Source organism: Cetorhinus maximus, chromosome 2 (genome assembly GCF_964194155.1).
Source record: "Cetorhinus maximus chromosome 2, sCetMax3.hap1.1, whole genome shotgun sequence".
Lineage (NCBI taxonomy): Eukaryota > Metazoa > Chordata > Chondrichthyes > Lamniformes > Cetorhinidae > Cetorhinus > Cetorhinus maximus.
Genome location: NC_135880.1, coordinates 165752538 through 165768035, shown reverse-complemented (window position 1 = coordinate 165768035; position 15498 = coordinate 165752538).

Genomic DNA, 15498 nt, shown 5'->3' with positions numbered 1-15498 from the left:
TACCACTGCCCTTGTGAAGGCATGACTCATATTGTAATGCTTCTTTTCTTCTGTTCTTGGGTGGCGGAGAGGTGTCATGTGCCACCTTTTCAATGGATAGCCCTTGTCACCCAGCAGCCATCCATCCAGTCAAGCTGGAGCACTGAAGGACCTTGGCACCTGGGAGTGTCTGAGGATGTAAGCATCGTTGGAGCTGCCAGGGTACCTTGCACAGACTTGTAGAATCAGCATCCTGTGGTCACACACTATCTGCAAGTTCATGGAGTGGAAGCCCTTCCTGTTGACAAAGGCACCTGGTTGACCCTCTGGCACCTTGTTGGCCACATGTGTGCAGTCGATTGCACCCTGAATGCAGGGGAACCCAGCAATCGCTGCAAAGCCTCTGGCTCACTCAGCTTGGCTGGCCTCGTCCATGTGGTAAAGAATACAGGTCAGGACCAACTTGAACAGAGCTTCTGTTGCTTGATGCAACTATGGACAGCTGATTGGGAGACTCCACACAGATCCGCACTGACACCTGGAAAGAGGTTGAGGGCCACTGTGACCTTCAGAGCCATTGGCATGGGGTGTCCACCCAGACAGTCGGAACTGATCTCAGGCCCAATCATCTGGTAAATGGAGGTCACTGTCTCCCTTGAGAGGTGCAGCCTCCTTAAGCACTGCACCTCAGACATATTGAGGTAGCTGCATCGCCGCCTGTAAACACTGGCAGCAGGATGGTGGCATCTTCTGCGGTCCCTTCCGCCTTGGACTACCTGCTGGCCCTGCACCCCTTGTGCCTGCGCCTCTCCTCCCACAGGTCACTCACCTGGAAGCTGCTTTGGGACACCCGGCCTCCATTATCTTCTGCCCCTCTCTTCCTCCTCAGAGGAGGTGCCTCCAGCGGAGAGCACAATCCCCATTGCCAGGGTAATGGAAGGCTGTCTGATGTCTGGAAGGTTCCACATGGTCTGAATCCTCCGGGGGCCTTGCATACACCAGTAAGTCCTGAAATGAAGCCTGGGAATGCTAAGAATGAAGTCCCGAGCAGATATGAGTCTGCTAAGTACCAATAAGCAACCAGCATCAAACTATCTCCAAAACTCCTCACTACTCACACTGGCAATGCTGCTGACCCTTCTTATCCCGCACATGGATGAGGTTTTTGAAAATATCGGCTGGCCGCCTGCCCGTTTTGCCCGCACGGCGAGCACAAAATCGTACGAACAAGGAGAAATCGCCTTCAATTGGACTGTTAAGGGCCTTAAGTGGCCTGTTAATTAATGGCGGGCACAGCTCTGGCACCCGCACGCACTCGCTGACCGAAATATCGCGCGAGTGCGCGATGGCGTCGGGGCGCTTACCCGACGTCACCGCGTGCAATTTTATGGCCGATCAGGTCGGGCACGCGGGACGTAAAATTCTGCCCTTAGTTCTGTTTGAGCACATAACATGCCTATTCCAGTCTTTCATGACTCATTTGTGCTTGGCTTCTTAGAGCATACAGACTAATTGGAACTTACATCCAGTTAGGCCTTCAATAATTCCTAAGAAGGATTGTAATTTATGTTAACACAAGATAGTGCCAATCTTTCAAAAATCTTGAAATATGCAATCTTAAGTTGCCTATGTGGAAAACTGCACTGCTGCTAATATTACTATTAGTAGCCTATAGTGAGCTTTAAGGTTTCATTGTAAACTCTGGGCTGCTCTCAACCAGGTTCAGGCTATTTGCAATTTCGCCACGGCACTGAACATTTTTCCTTGAGAATCTCTCCCGTAAGATCAGGAGATCGGGAGAACCCCCAGTCTGTAAATCCTACCCAGATTATTGTCTAGAACTAATTGCAGCAAATGTTAACATCTTAGAACTGATGACTGGCATCATGGCTGCTCAAGGGGTACCCCATTCCTGAACTGCTTTACTGTGGTATCCCCCTGTGATAAATAGAAAATACTTAGTGAAGTAGAATGGAAGAATCCTTCAATGATATGTATCTTCTGGGGCAATTTTAATTTCCCTGCTTCTCGTCTGGACCTTTGTGGAGATGGTTGAAGCAAGATAAGGCAACTAGTGGGATTGCTGGCTGCTTTGTTTCCGTAAGTTCTGATTTTCAGACAGGTCTTGATCCATGAGACTTTGCGCTCCTGCCAGTGACAGACAGGAGCCTCGTGGATACATGTTAATTGGGGTCAGATGATATAGTCACAACTGCCAATGCCATTTTACACTCTGCCTGTCAGATTTCTGCCCTCAACCAACAACCATGAGTGGTAGGCTTTTCCTGTGTCCCCATGCGTGTAACCGTCAGCTGCAGTCAGGGAGAGGGAGAAGCAAATTTGGAAAACTTTGTTTGTGGGTTTTGAGGCACAGGGGGTTCCATATTTAATATCCTTGCTGCTTTAGATGCTGCAGAAACTTTGCATGGTCCTGAAAACTGGTCTTTCCCTCTGCTCCCTTTCCCCCCGTCCCTTTAAGACACAGCTGAAGACCCTTCAAAATACATGATGCTGCAACATATCCCTGTCCTTGGGCCCTGCAGGGGCACCTCTTGGGCTATGGATTCCCAGATTGGAATTCAGTGTCAATTCTTTGAATCTTTCATCTTAAATTTGGGATTTCTGCAGTTTCAGGTGGGTCTTTTAGGGAGGTAGGTTAAAACAGGCAAATCTTGACCCCTTGCATTCAACAATTCTTGCCCCATGTCTGGCTAGACCATCACCCCTGTACTCTGTAACTTAATTTGTTCGTATTTCCAGCCACTCCAATTTGCCAGCAACTTGTAAGTAACTTAATAAGTCTATTTTTGCTTAAACAAGACTTGACCAGTTAAGGCAAAACAGGACTCTTTGGTTAGCAAGTTTTAGAAAGTTTACTAAAGATACACTTAACAAACTTAGGACAATGACTTTTATAGCTTCAGCCAGTTGCATAGTCCACTGAAATGTAGGTCACATTTACATTTTCAGGTTTCTGATCTCAATCTGAAACTCACCTGACATGTGGTTTGTACTCTGGGGTCTCCAGAATCTGGCTAGCAACGAAACCTTATGGAACCATGCTATCAACTTCTATATGACCATCATGCCGGATCAGAGTCAGACTATTGTTGACTTAATGATCGGTCTGGCTGTTGTTAGATAAATTTAATTGGCTCTGAATTACATCTTCCAGGTGATAACTCCTGGCTCTAAAAGGACAGTAATGTATCATCCATGAAGAAACAATGGCTTCTTTAATCTACCAGTTTTTATTCTGATTCTAAACAACTCTCCATTCAACAACAGACTCTTAAAGGCTGTACTGCATCAAGGTTCCAGAAAGATGCCTTTGTTTAAAGAGTATTTAACTGAAACTGCATTTTCTAGAGATCTTCAACTTATACAGTTATCATATTCATAATTTAAATGAAAACTTAGCCTTTCTAATATACTTATTAATTACATTGATTCATAACTTATAACTTAATCAAGGTTCATTATTTCTACAATCATTTATTTCATTACTGGCTACTACTTAATACAACAATTTGATCAACACATATAATTAATACAGGATACAAAATACAGGACATGAAATGGCTAAAGAAGCCACATGTTAATGTTAAGCTGGCTTCCTTGACCGTGTTAGCTATCGCAGTGAATAGAATATAAAAATGGTCAAGTTAAACTAAAATCTATCTACCAAGGCCTCCTACACCATACTATTGGCTCTCCATCTCCTAATGCATCCAATTCAAAATCCTTCTTCTCATGCTCAATCCTTCCATGCCTTGCCCCTCCCTCTCTTTGTAATGTGCTATAGCCCTACCACCTCCCCCCAGCGCAGAGCTCTCCTTTTCTCTGATTCTTTCCTCTTGTACATCTGCTTTCCCTCTGCTCAATATTGGCAGCGGTGCCTTCAGCCGTCTAGCCCCCAGCTCTGGAATTCTCTCCCTGAGCCAATCTGCCTCCCCACTTCTTTCCACTCCTTTAAGGCCCTCTTAAAACCCACCAATTTGAAAAGTTATTGAGCACCCCTACAAATATCTCCATGTTTTGTCGGGTCCCCTTTATGTTTAGTTAATAACTTAAAGTGTCTTGGGACATTTTCTTTGCTAGTTTAAAGGTACTCTATAAATGCAACTTGTTGTTATAGTAGATCATTTTTCTTTGATCTGAGTCTCTTCAGATAGTGTTGGAAATGGTAATGTGCAAACAAATCTAAGAAAATAAGCCGTGATCTTTCTTAATAAAGCAGATCGTTTCCAGAAATAATTTTGATAAGAAATAAAAAGAAATTGGACCAGACTTTACTGCCCCATCCTCTGCTGGGCATGTTTTCAGCATGGGGAGCATAACATATGACGGGTGACTAGCCCACTACCTTCCCACGCAGCCCTAACCCGGTCCCCATACTGCAAGGCGTGGTTAAGGTGCCCACTAGCCCGCACACCCTTATGCCTATTGAGGGCCTTGAGTGATCGCTTATTGCCCACTTAAGGCCCTCGATCCATCTCCACTGCCATAAGACACCAGGCAGTGGCAGGTAGGCCAGAGTAGTCAGGCAGGTTTTGAACAACTTTGCTAAAAAGGTGGGAAGGAGGAGTCACATCATTCGGGGGTGCCCTGTGCGAATTGGGGCACCCTCTCCTCCCCCACAAGGTGTTTCCCCCTGTTTTGTTCCTCCCCGCCTGTCTTCCAAAAACCCGACTCCCACCCCCTCACCCTCCTCCCTCGGCACCTCGATCCCTCCCCGTCCAAAACTCTGGACATACTCCAGTGACCATGCCCCCTTCATCCCAGGGCCTCCTTGCAGTCCCAGCAGTGCCCACTACTGAGTTCTGGCATTGCTGGGGCTGCCGGCAGCTCTTGATTGTGGGGGGGGGTCTTCTTCCCAGTGAGAAGCAAAATTCTGACCCTCAGCTTTTTAAGGCCGCCTCCAGCGTGTTACAGTGGTGAGGCAGGCTTTTTGTAAAGTCAGTGGTTTGGAACCAACTTCAGGGTTGGGGTGGAGGGGGCATGGGGGAGGTGGTGGCTAACAGTAAGCCCCCATCACATCCTGACTAAAACAATTGGAGGTACAATATTTCTTTCATTTTTATAGCACCTCGGTGTGACTACAAGATTACAAAACTTTGACAGGGATCATACTAAAATATTTCTATATAGAACAAATTTGATGAATTTGCACTCCCAGCACAAAGCTTCCCCTGCCAGCACCCATTGCGGGAATCTAGACTTGAAATTGTCAAACTGCAAGATTTTCCAATCATTAAATCCTGAAGGAACTGTTGACCTCTAAGCCTTGATTCCCAAAATGGGCTGTTGGCAGACTATGCATCCCGCCAGGATCTTGAACTCTGAAAGTTTCCCAGACAACCCCTAAATTCTGACTGATTCTGAATCCTTGTGTGTGGAGTACTCTATAAGCACGGATATAGTCAGCATCATTTCATGGTCTACATTTCGAAGCATTTCGCTTTTATTCAGATGAACCCTGGTCTCCCTCAGTCTCAGAGAGAAACTCATTAATATCATTTGACATCAGCTGATAAAATGGTTCCTCTTCAGAATTTGACTGCAGAATCCCATCAGTGTCATAAATCAATCGATATTTCTTCATGTCTGTGTTCTTGGACTTGTCAATATCATTGATGGCCTGGGAGGAATCTGGAACAGAAATAAAACTCCATCTGTGAACACTAATGGCTTGTTGACATTGATTTTATGTTCATTGCTAACTGCACAATGCTATTCCCTCTCTCAGAAAGTGGGATATTCTGGACCCTTCATCGCACCTGTTACAGCTCAGATACTGCACTTTAAATGTAATGTTGTACAGAGAAAGAAAGACTATTGGTTGCCACGAGGCTGAATAGTTTACCTGTATACAGTAAAACATTTGAAGGATCAAATTATTACTGAACCCAATGCCAGGTTACAGAACCATATAAAAGTTACGGCACAAGGGCTCAAAACAGCGGAAGCCCAAGAGGAGTATAGAATGTGTAGGGGGGGACTTAAAAAGGAAATTAGGAGACCAAAAAGGGGGCATGAGAAAACATTGGCAGGTAAAATAAAGGAAAATCCAAAGTTATTTTACAAGAACGTTAAGAGTAAGAGGTTAACTAGGGAAAGAGTAGGGCCCATTAAGGACCATAGTGGTAATTTGTGTATCGAGCCAGAAGATGAAGGTAGGGTTCTAAAGGAATACTTTGTGTCAGTGTTCACAAGTGAGAGGGATGACGTGGGTATGAAAATCAGGCAGATGGACTGATATAATTAAAGAAAATAGCATAGAAAGGGAGGAGGTTCTAAGTGGCCTGGCAGGCTTAAAAGTAGATAAACCTCGAAGCCTGGATGAAATGTATTCCACGCTGTTGAGTGAGGCAAGGGAGGAGATAGCAGGGGCGCTGGCAATAATCTTCAATACCTCTCTGGCCACAGGAGAGGTGCCAGAGGACAGCCAATGTGGTACCATTATTCAAGAAGGGAGGAAGGGATAAACCAGGGAACTACAGGCCAGTCAGTCTAACCTCAGTGGCAGGGAAACTATTGGAAGCAATTCTGAGGGATAGAATTAATCTACACTTGGAGAGGCAAGGATTAATCAAGGACAGTCAACATGGTTTTGTTAAGGGGAGGTCATGTCTGACCAATTTGATTGAATTTTTCAAAGAGGTGAACAAGTGTGTAGATCAGTGCAATGCATTTGACTTAGTCTACTTGAACTTCAGCAAGGCTTTTGATTAGGTCCAACATGGGAGACTGATAAAGAAGGTAAGAGCTCATGGGATCCAAGGCAATTTGGCAAATTGGATCCAGAAGTGGCTGAGTGGCAGGAAGCAGAGGGTAATGGTCGAGGGGTGTTTTTGTGCCTAGATGCCTGTGTCCAGTGGGGTTCCACAGGGATCAGTGTTGGGCCCCTTGCTGTTTGTGGTATATATAAACAATTTAGCCTTGAATGTAGGAGGGATGATCAGTAAATTCACGGATGACACGAAAATTGGTGGGGTGGTAAATAGTGAGAAGGATAGCCTTAGATTACAGGAGGATATAGACGGGCTGGTCAGATGGGCTGATCAGTGGCAAATGGAATTTAATCCAGATAAGTGTGAGGCGATGCACTTGCGCAGGACAAACAAGGTACGGGAATGCACGATGAATGGTAGGACCCTGGGAAGTACCGAGGATCAGAGGGATCTTGGTGTGCATGTCCACTGGTCTCTTAAGGTAGCGAGACAGGTAGATAAGGTGGTTAAAAAGGCATATGGGATACATACCTTTATTAGCCGAGGCATAGAATATAAGAGAGTGCAGAGGAGATTTACCAGGATGTTGCCTGGGCTGGAGAGTTTTAGTTATGAGGAGAGATTGGATAGACTGGGGTTATTTTCCTTGGAGCAGAGGAGATTGAGGGGGAACATGATTGAGGTGTATAAAATTATGAGGGACATAGATAGGGTAGACAGGAAGGAACTTTTCCCCTTGGTGGAGGGATCAATAACCTAGGGGCATAGATTTAAGGTAAAGGGCAGGAGGTTTACAGGGGATGTGAGGAAGAATTTTTTTACCCAGAGGGTGGTGGGAATCTGGAACTCACTGCCTGAAAGGGTGGTCGAGGCAGAAGCCCTCATAACATTTAAGAAGTATTTGGATGTGCACTTTCGATGCCATGGCGTACAAGGCTATGGGCCTAGTGCTGAAAAATGGGATTAGAATAGTTAGGTACTTGTTTGACCAGCGAAGACTCGATGGGCTGAAGGGCCTTTTTCTATGCTGTAGACCTCTATGACTCTATGACTCACAGAAAGAGGCCATTCAGCCCATCATGTCTGTGCTGGCCACAAAGGAACAAATAAAAAACTAGCCGCCCATTCTAATCCCACCTTCCATCACCTGGTCCATCGCCTTGCAGATTACAGCACTTCAGGTACAAATCCAGGTTCCATTTAAATGAGTTGAGGGTTCCTGTCTCCACCACCAAAACAGGCACCGAATTCCAGACACCCACCACCCTCTGAGTGAAGAGGTTCTTCTTTATGTCCCCTCCAGCCCTTCTACCAATCACCTTAAATTTGTGCCCCTTGGTAATTGACCTCTCTGCTAGGGGCAACAGATCTTTCCTGTCTACTCTCCTAGGCCACTTGTAATCAGGTCACCCCTCAGCCGCCTCAATTCCAAGGAAAGCAACATCAGCCTGTTTAATCTTTCCTCATAAAGTCACATAACTCCCAACGTCACCCTGCGTCATTTACATTTTCAGGTCGGCGGGCACGCAGCCCAGTCAGATACCCGCCCACCGACCTGTCAACAGCCTATTAAGGCCATTAGAAATCCAGTTCAGCTCATTAATGGACCTGCCCGTCCAACATTAAGGTTGGCGGATAAGGCAGGAGCCCAGGCAGGCTTGTGAAAAAACATGAAACCTCATCCACTGGCGGGATGGGTCTTCATGAGGGTTTTTAAATTTTAATAAAAGTTTGCAATAAAAGTTATGGATATGTCCCAACTTATGTGACAGTGTCACATGAGCGGACATGGCAGGGAAAATTTTTAAACTCTTTTGTTAAAAGTTTCAAAATGGAGCCAATCTCCCTGAGGCAGCACGTAGCCTCATGAAGATCCGTGCGCTATTTCGAGCGCATGTGCGAAAGAGCGCGCTCCCAGCTGAGGGAATCCCCCCCCCCGCCCGCACAGGGAGCACACAGCGCTGCCTGGCGGACGTCATGCTGGGTGGGTCTTAATTGGCCCGCCCATGTAAGATGGCGGCGCGCCCCTGACTGGGGGTGCCGATCGGGAGCCCACTTGCTCGCGCCTGTTCTTGCTCAGACAATTTTTCCCAAGCACCTGAAAGCATACCTCATTAAAAAACAGTCCCCAGGTATCTCCTTAATTTATTTCTCCATGGAGATTTCATCTCGCCCCTGAATCTAGGTTTGAGCAAAAACGTAAAGGCTGTTTGGCCGATTGGCCCATCCGCCAACCGTAAAAGTGGTTGGGCCACGAAAAATCGCTCTCAAGTGCCTCCTTAATGGGCTTAATTGCCAGCGGGCGTGCTTCCGACTGCCACGCGTGCCCGCCGAGTGAGATATCGTGCGAGTGCACGATGATGTCGGGACACTCGCCTGATGTCATCTCGTGCTATTTTGAGGCCGGACAGGTCGGGCCGCGGGACATAAAATTCTGCCCCCTTCCCCTTGTCAGAGATCAATGACCATTTCACAACCTAATTAATAGAAGAGATCGCAATCCTTACCATATGGTTGTTGAGAATAAGGTTTTGAACCTGTGCAGAAGTTGTTGATGTTTTGTATGATAGGATGGTTACAGAGCTCCTTCATGTCATCATCCTTAGGCCTTTTGCACATTTTAAGCATCACTTGTATCGTTACTTGGCCGCAGTGCATCACTATTTTCTGCTTAGGCTTTTTCGAGCCTGCAGAGGAAGGAAGCATCAGTCCGATTGCTAGGATGAACAGCAGACACTTCATTTCAGCTGACAAGTGATTAGCTTCAGCTGCTCTGACACAGTACAGGAACCTAGTGCCAATTGCTCCCTTCACTCTCTAATGATTCTACTATGCAAATTGGACCCGCCTTTATCGACTGACCTAAGTTTATTTTCCAGTGTCAAACTTCTGCTTGACCGTATTTCTCTGCAGATTCTGAGTATCTTACTGTTTCTTCCCTGTCCTTGACCTTTATGTTTATCTGATCCTTCTCCCTTTATAGCAGTTTTGCTCCCTTACTATGACTCTTCACAGTTTCTCATTAACTTTCTAATTTTTTTCAAATGTTTTTTGAATCTTTCTCAATACCTCAAATCATTATTTTATTTACATTTGATCATTTTCGAATGGCTTTTGACATTTTTCCAACACCTCAGAACCTTGATGTCCTAACAGAACATAACTGCACCTCTTTCTTTGATTGTTTAGTCAAACCAGTGGTCTTTGTAATTGATATCTCACAATAAGATCACTTGTGGGTAAACCTGCACTATATTGGATTGCTGAAATGTCCACAATGAAATAGGCACAATGGTGGTGGTCAGCAGATTATGGTCAATGGTGGGTAGTAGCAGTGATCAGTGATCGGGACTAGTGATCACTGGGTGGTAGCATTTATTGGTGGAGAGCAAGCCATGTTTGGCTGGGGTGCACCATTGCTATGTTTGCATCAGTGTTGATCATGAGTGGGGGTGTACTCATGGTCATTGGGGAGAGGGGGTTAACCATTGGCCAGTGGAGGTGTACCAGTGATTGGTGAGAGGTGTATAGGTGATCTTGGGGAGGGATTGATAATTGGTGGGGCGTATCATTGATCGTGGGGGTGTACAGGCGATCAGTAGGGGAAGCAGTGATCAGCATGAGTGTAATGCTGGGAATTCTGTGGCTAGTAACTCACCTCCTGACTCTCCAAAGCCTATCCATCATTTACAATACACAAGTCAGGAGTCATGAAATACTCTCCACTTGCCTGGAGTGGAGTGCAGCTCCAATAACATGCAAGAAGCTCAAAACCATCCAGGGTAAAGCAGCCCCAACATCACCCTAAACATTCACTCTTTCTAGCACTGACGCACTTTGGCAGCAGTGTGTACATCATCTACAAGATGCAGTGCAGCAACTTGCCAAATCCCTTTCAACAGCACCTTCCAAACCAGTGACCTCTATCACCTTGGTGGATAAGGGCAGCAGACATGGGGAATACCACCACTCGCAAATTCCCCTCCAAGTTATACACCATCCTGACTGGGAACTATCTCACCATTCCTTCACTGACGCTGGGTCAAAAACCTGGAAGTCCCTTTCCAGGAGCACTGTGGATGTACCTCTACCAGATGGACTGCAGCATTTGAAGAAAGGTGGGCTCACCACTATTTTCTCAAGGGCACTTAGGGATGGGAAACTAATGCTGGCCTTGTCAGTGACACCCACATCCCACAAACGAGTAAAAAGAACGATTACGATGATTCTGCTCTTCCCATGTCCACGTCCCTTCAACTCCTCTTGTGCCTCTTCACTCGTCCCATTTCCATCTCCTTTTGCCTTGCACTATCAACCCATTTGCCCATTAATCTCTTCTGCTTTCCACCCTCTCATAGGCCTTCCCCTATGCTCTTTCCCTCCTCCCTACTTTCCCTGCCTCTTGCCTAATATCTGTTAGATCCCTAACTTTGTGCCATTCTGATGAAAGGGCATTGGCTTGAAATGTTGGGCAGAATTTTTCCGGGTATTGGAGATGAGCTCAAGGATTGGTGGCGCGGTAACATCCCAGAAACTGACATTGGGTTGGGATTCCAATATGATCCCGCGCATTTGCCGCTTTCCCTGGAGAGGTGCTGAAGGTGAGCAGGCCACACCCTTGAATGTATCGGGTAAGTAATTAAAAAGGAGTGATCTCATTGAAACACATAAGATTCTGAGGGGGCTTGACAGGGGGTAGATGCTGAGAGGATGTTTCCCCTCATGGGGGAATCTAGATCCATGGGGCACAATTTCAAATAAGAGATCTCACATTTAAGACAGAGATGAGGAGGAATTGCTTCTTTCAGAGGGTTGTGAGTGTTCAGAATTCTCTTCCCAGCGAGCAGCGAAGACTGGGTCATTGAACATATTCAAGACTGGGTTAGACGGATTCATGATTGACAAGGGAGTCAAGGGTTAATGGGGGAGACCAGAAAAGTGGAGTTAAGGCCTCATCAGGTCAGTCAAGATCTTATTGATTGGCAGAGCAAGCACAAGGGTCCGATTGGCCTACTTCTGCTCCTATTTCTTATGCTCCTAAGTTGCTGAGGTTGTTAAGAATTCAATTATGAGCTGCTTTCGCTCTGAATCCTGAATTTTCCAGCCACGGTATCTGTTTCCCGACTTGTCAGCATCCAGGCAGTTAGTCTAGTTCCAACTCCTCCTGAAGGTCTGGAGGATGACTACAAAATTCCAGTCAGCCTCTGACAATAGGCCTTCAGTGGCCTATAAATCTTGTTCATTGGCGAGCGGTTGCTTGCTCACCCCCTCATCCCACCTCCGGGAAAATGGCTTGGAGGCAAAATGGTGCCAGCACACCAGCCAGCAGTGCAAATTTTCACACCCACCCGCCACCCATCTGGGAAGAAAATCCCGCCAAGTACCTCAGGAGCCTCAGGCTGTCATGGTAGGTCAATGCTGATGCCTGTATCTGCCCTAGCTGGAACAAGAATTCCTTCCCAGTGGAGCAGGCGGGCATACTATAGCAGTGGCCGGTAGGTGCCTGTCACTGGAGGGTAACCAAAACCCACTCCCCCAGCCCACTCTCCTCCAGGGTCTCTACCTTTCGCCAATTGTGCTCTCTTTAATCCTACAGGGAGAGAAAGCAGGGAAGTGTGAATGGTCATGCCACAGAGAAACTCACAGCACTTAAATCTTTGAAGCTGCAGCATCCAGAGGAGTGGAGAAAGCAGGGAGGTGTGGAGGGTCATCGTGGATTCTGAGAAGAGGAGAGAAGGACATCATCTGTGGAAGGTGACTGGGAGGCATGGTTGTGAGAGGTCAATAGGATGAGCGTGAGAGTTGGCTGTTCGGATGGGGATGTGAGGTGCTGCGCTCAGGAGAATGAGTGGAGCTGCAGGGCGTGTTGACCAGAGGCATGATGTGCAGCAGGATGCTGAGAAAGTCAAAGTGGCACTTGAAAGTGATACGCCACTCATATGTGATATGTCCTCCAGAGGCCCTGAATGTTGCTGGGGCAGAGCCTACTGCTGACTTCTTTAACAACTCCATCCATACCTGCTTGGTTGGAGAGGCTGTCCTCTTCCTCCTATCCTTAGGATAGCTCACCTCACGACAGTCCCTCAGATCTCACAGTGGGACCCATGAGAGTTTCACTGAGAAGAAACACCAGATTATTTAGGAGAGCTCAAAATTTCCTCATGGATAGGAACCGAAGCAGATATTAGATTCAGGGACACTTCTGTAGAATGAACAATAATGAATATAGCATCACATAATGTCTGCTGGAAGCCAGTTTCATTCGTTAATGTGTAAGTGTTGTCCTGGGTTGGCAAATGTTGTTCCCAAGACAGAAGTATTTTGTTCTACATGACATGATTTTTAATGTATAATTCCATGGGTCAGAGATGATGATGAGAGGATGTGTTTGTGATAATGGATCAGTGACATTCAGGAGAACACTTTGTTTTTAGTGTATGCCAAATGGCTCTAGTATCTCCCAACAAAGTTTCTGGTGATGGGTGTTCATCCTCTTCTGAGCCCTCATACTCCTCTGCCCCTTTCTTTCTGAGCCCTCTCGTTGCTGTGTCTCCAGGCCTCAACCTATATCGGTGCCTGGCTGTGCAGCTTGAGGCCATGAAGATTGATCCAGTGGAGTTTGCTACTCATCTCATCATCAACAGCAAAAAAACAAGGGGACTCCCAGCAGATCCCCAGAGAAAGACCACCCAGCACCTGTGCAAATGGGAAAAAGTTAGATTCCCCTTCTTCTACAGGTAAACCTATTATAAGTGGGTACTGAAAGCTCACAGATTGCTATTAAACTGCATGATGCCTGTTCTTTTAAATAGTGCAGCAGTCATTCCCCTCTCAATGCCCACTTAAATGGGGATAGCAGCACATGACTTGAGACCAGTTGAAATGGAGGAAAACTATGTGTAAGCTAACATCTTCTGACTTCAATATTTGACTTCCCTCATTCTCCATCTACCTGACACCTTCAAAAAAATGTTTTTCTGACTTTTAGACCTCATATCAACACTTCAATTATATTTTCAGTGGGCTAAATTAGAATTTAGAGACACAAAACATATGTGTGAAATGAATAAATTGTGCATACTCTAAAAAGCAGTTGAATACATCAGAATCTTTAACACACAGATTAATTTGGAGTTCCTGTTTATATTTCTAAATAGTATTTCCACATTTATGATTCTAATGAATCAGTACAGTACTGCTCCATAGTAAATAATGCTGCCTTTGTGCCTTTCTGACAAGATGGGCGGAATCATCCGTGCCTGCTAGTGGCGGGCGTGAGTGGACAATAAGGCGGGAAGGCCAAAAATTGGTTTCACGCCGTCGTGAAACCAGTCTGCAATCGTCCACTCTGCCCGTCAATGGCGGACTGCATTTCCCGCTGCCAGATATCGGGAACTTCATTGTAATACATCTGCATTTAATTGTAAGCCCAGCTCGCCGGAATCATCCCCACACGCTGGATCATCCAAGCATGTCAGCATGATTGCACGCCAACGTGTTTCACAACAGCCTTTATAAGGCATGCACTTGGTGAGTTGCACTTCGAGGGGAACTGGGAAGTGAGTGCACAGTATCGTGGCGCAACACTCATGAGGGGCACCTGTAAGACCTCAAGGTTGAGGCGCCATGCATTCAGGCGAGGGTATAGGCAAGTCACTTTTTCCCGACTGGCTGACAGCGCGGTGCTGGGGCAAGGGCTGCACTGCGTTTGAGGCAAGTTGAGGAGAGGGGGGCGCGCAAAGGCAGCACACCGATTGATAGTGGTGCACAAGCACATGTAGCAGGGGGGAGGGGGGAGAGAAGCGGCCACACATCAGGAAAACTTTGTATAAAGTGACCATTCCTCCACAGATGAGACAGTTCAGGTGCAGCCACATTGACAGGCTTGGAGTTGGGCCTCTAGCTTATCTGCCCACTCAAGCAATGCAGAGGCATAAACGTGCCATCAAATGCTCCAGATCTTTTCACCCCTCGGGTACAGACTGCAAACTAATGAGGGTTTCACTGGACTGCAGGACAGTTGGACGAATGGGCACGTTGTACAATCTCCTTGCGAAAGCTGCCAATGGAGCAGTCACTGGTGGAGACACTCACAGCCCCTTGCAATGTCATCATCCCAATTTGGGCCAGTCTCCCCCCATGGTTCAAGCTAATGGGGCAGCCTTGCAGCGCGGGTTAGGAGAATGCCTGCACCTGAGCTGAGAGCACAGCATGCAGTCCAATGGGCAAAGCTGCCGCCAATCGGTCAGGTGGAGTGGGATGGAGGTGGGTGGGGTTTTGGCAGTCAGGCCATCCAAGTAGTGGCCAGCACCCTCTGGGATGCATGAAGGGACCTTCAGACTTAACCAAGAGAGGTTCTTAGTGCACCCAAGCTAACTCACACATCTCTCTTTCATCCTGCAGGAGGAGTGCATCAGGAGCATGGAGCCTGGTGACCTAGCTGTATGCCTCATGGCTGTATAGAGGGAAGTGCAGCACCCTTTGGAAGAAAGGGCGGCTGGTGCTCCCGCACATGCTGCTGAAGAGCCGCAGCGATCCGGCGCTGGTCAGTGCCTAGCTAGATCGATGGTCTATAGATGCCGCCTTTCATTCCTGCAAATGACTGAGAACCAGCGTCGCCAAAGACTGCGAGTGTCTAGGGAACTGGTCAGTCATATCTTCCAGCTACTGCAGGATTTGGCACCACGGGTACATGGAGGGCATCCACTGCCAGTGGCCATGAAAGTGACCGCGGTGCTCAGTTTCTATGCCAGTGGCTCCTTTCAGGGCTCCACAGGTGACCTCT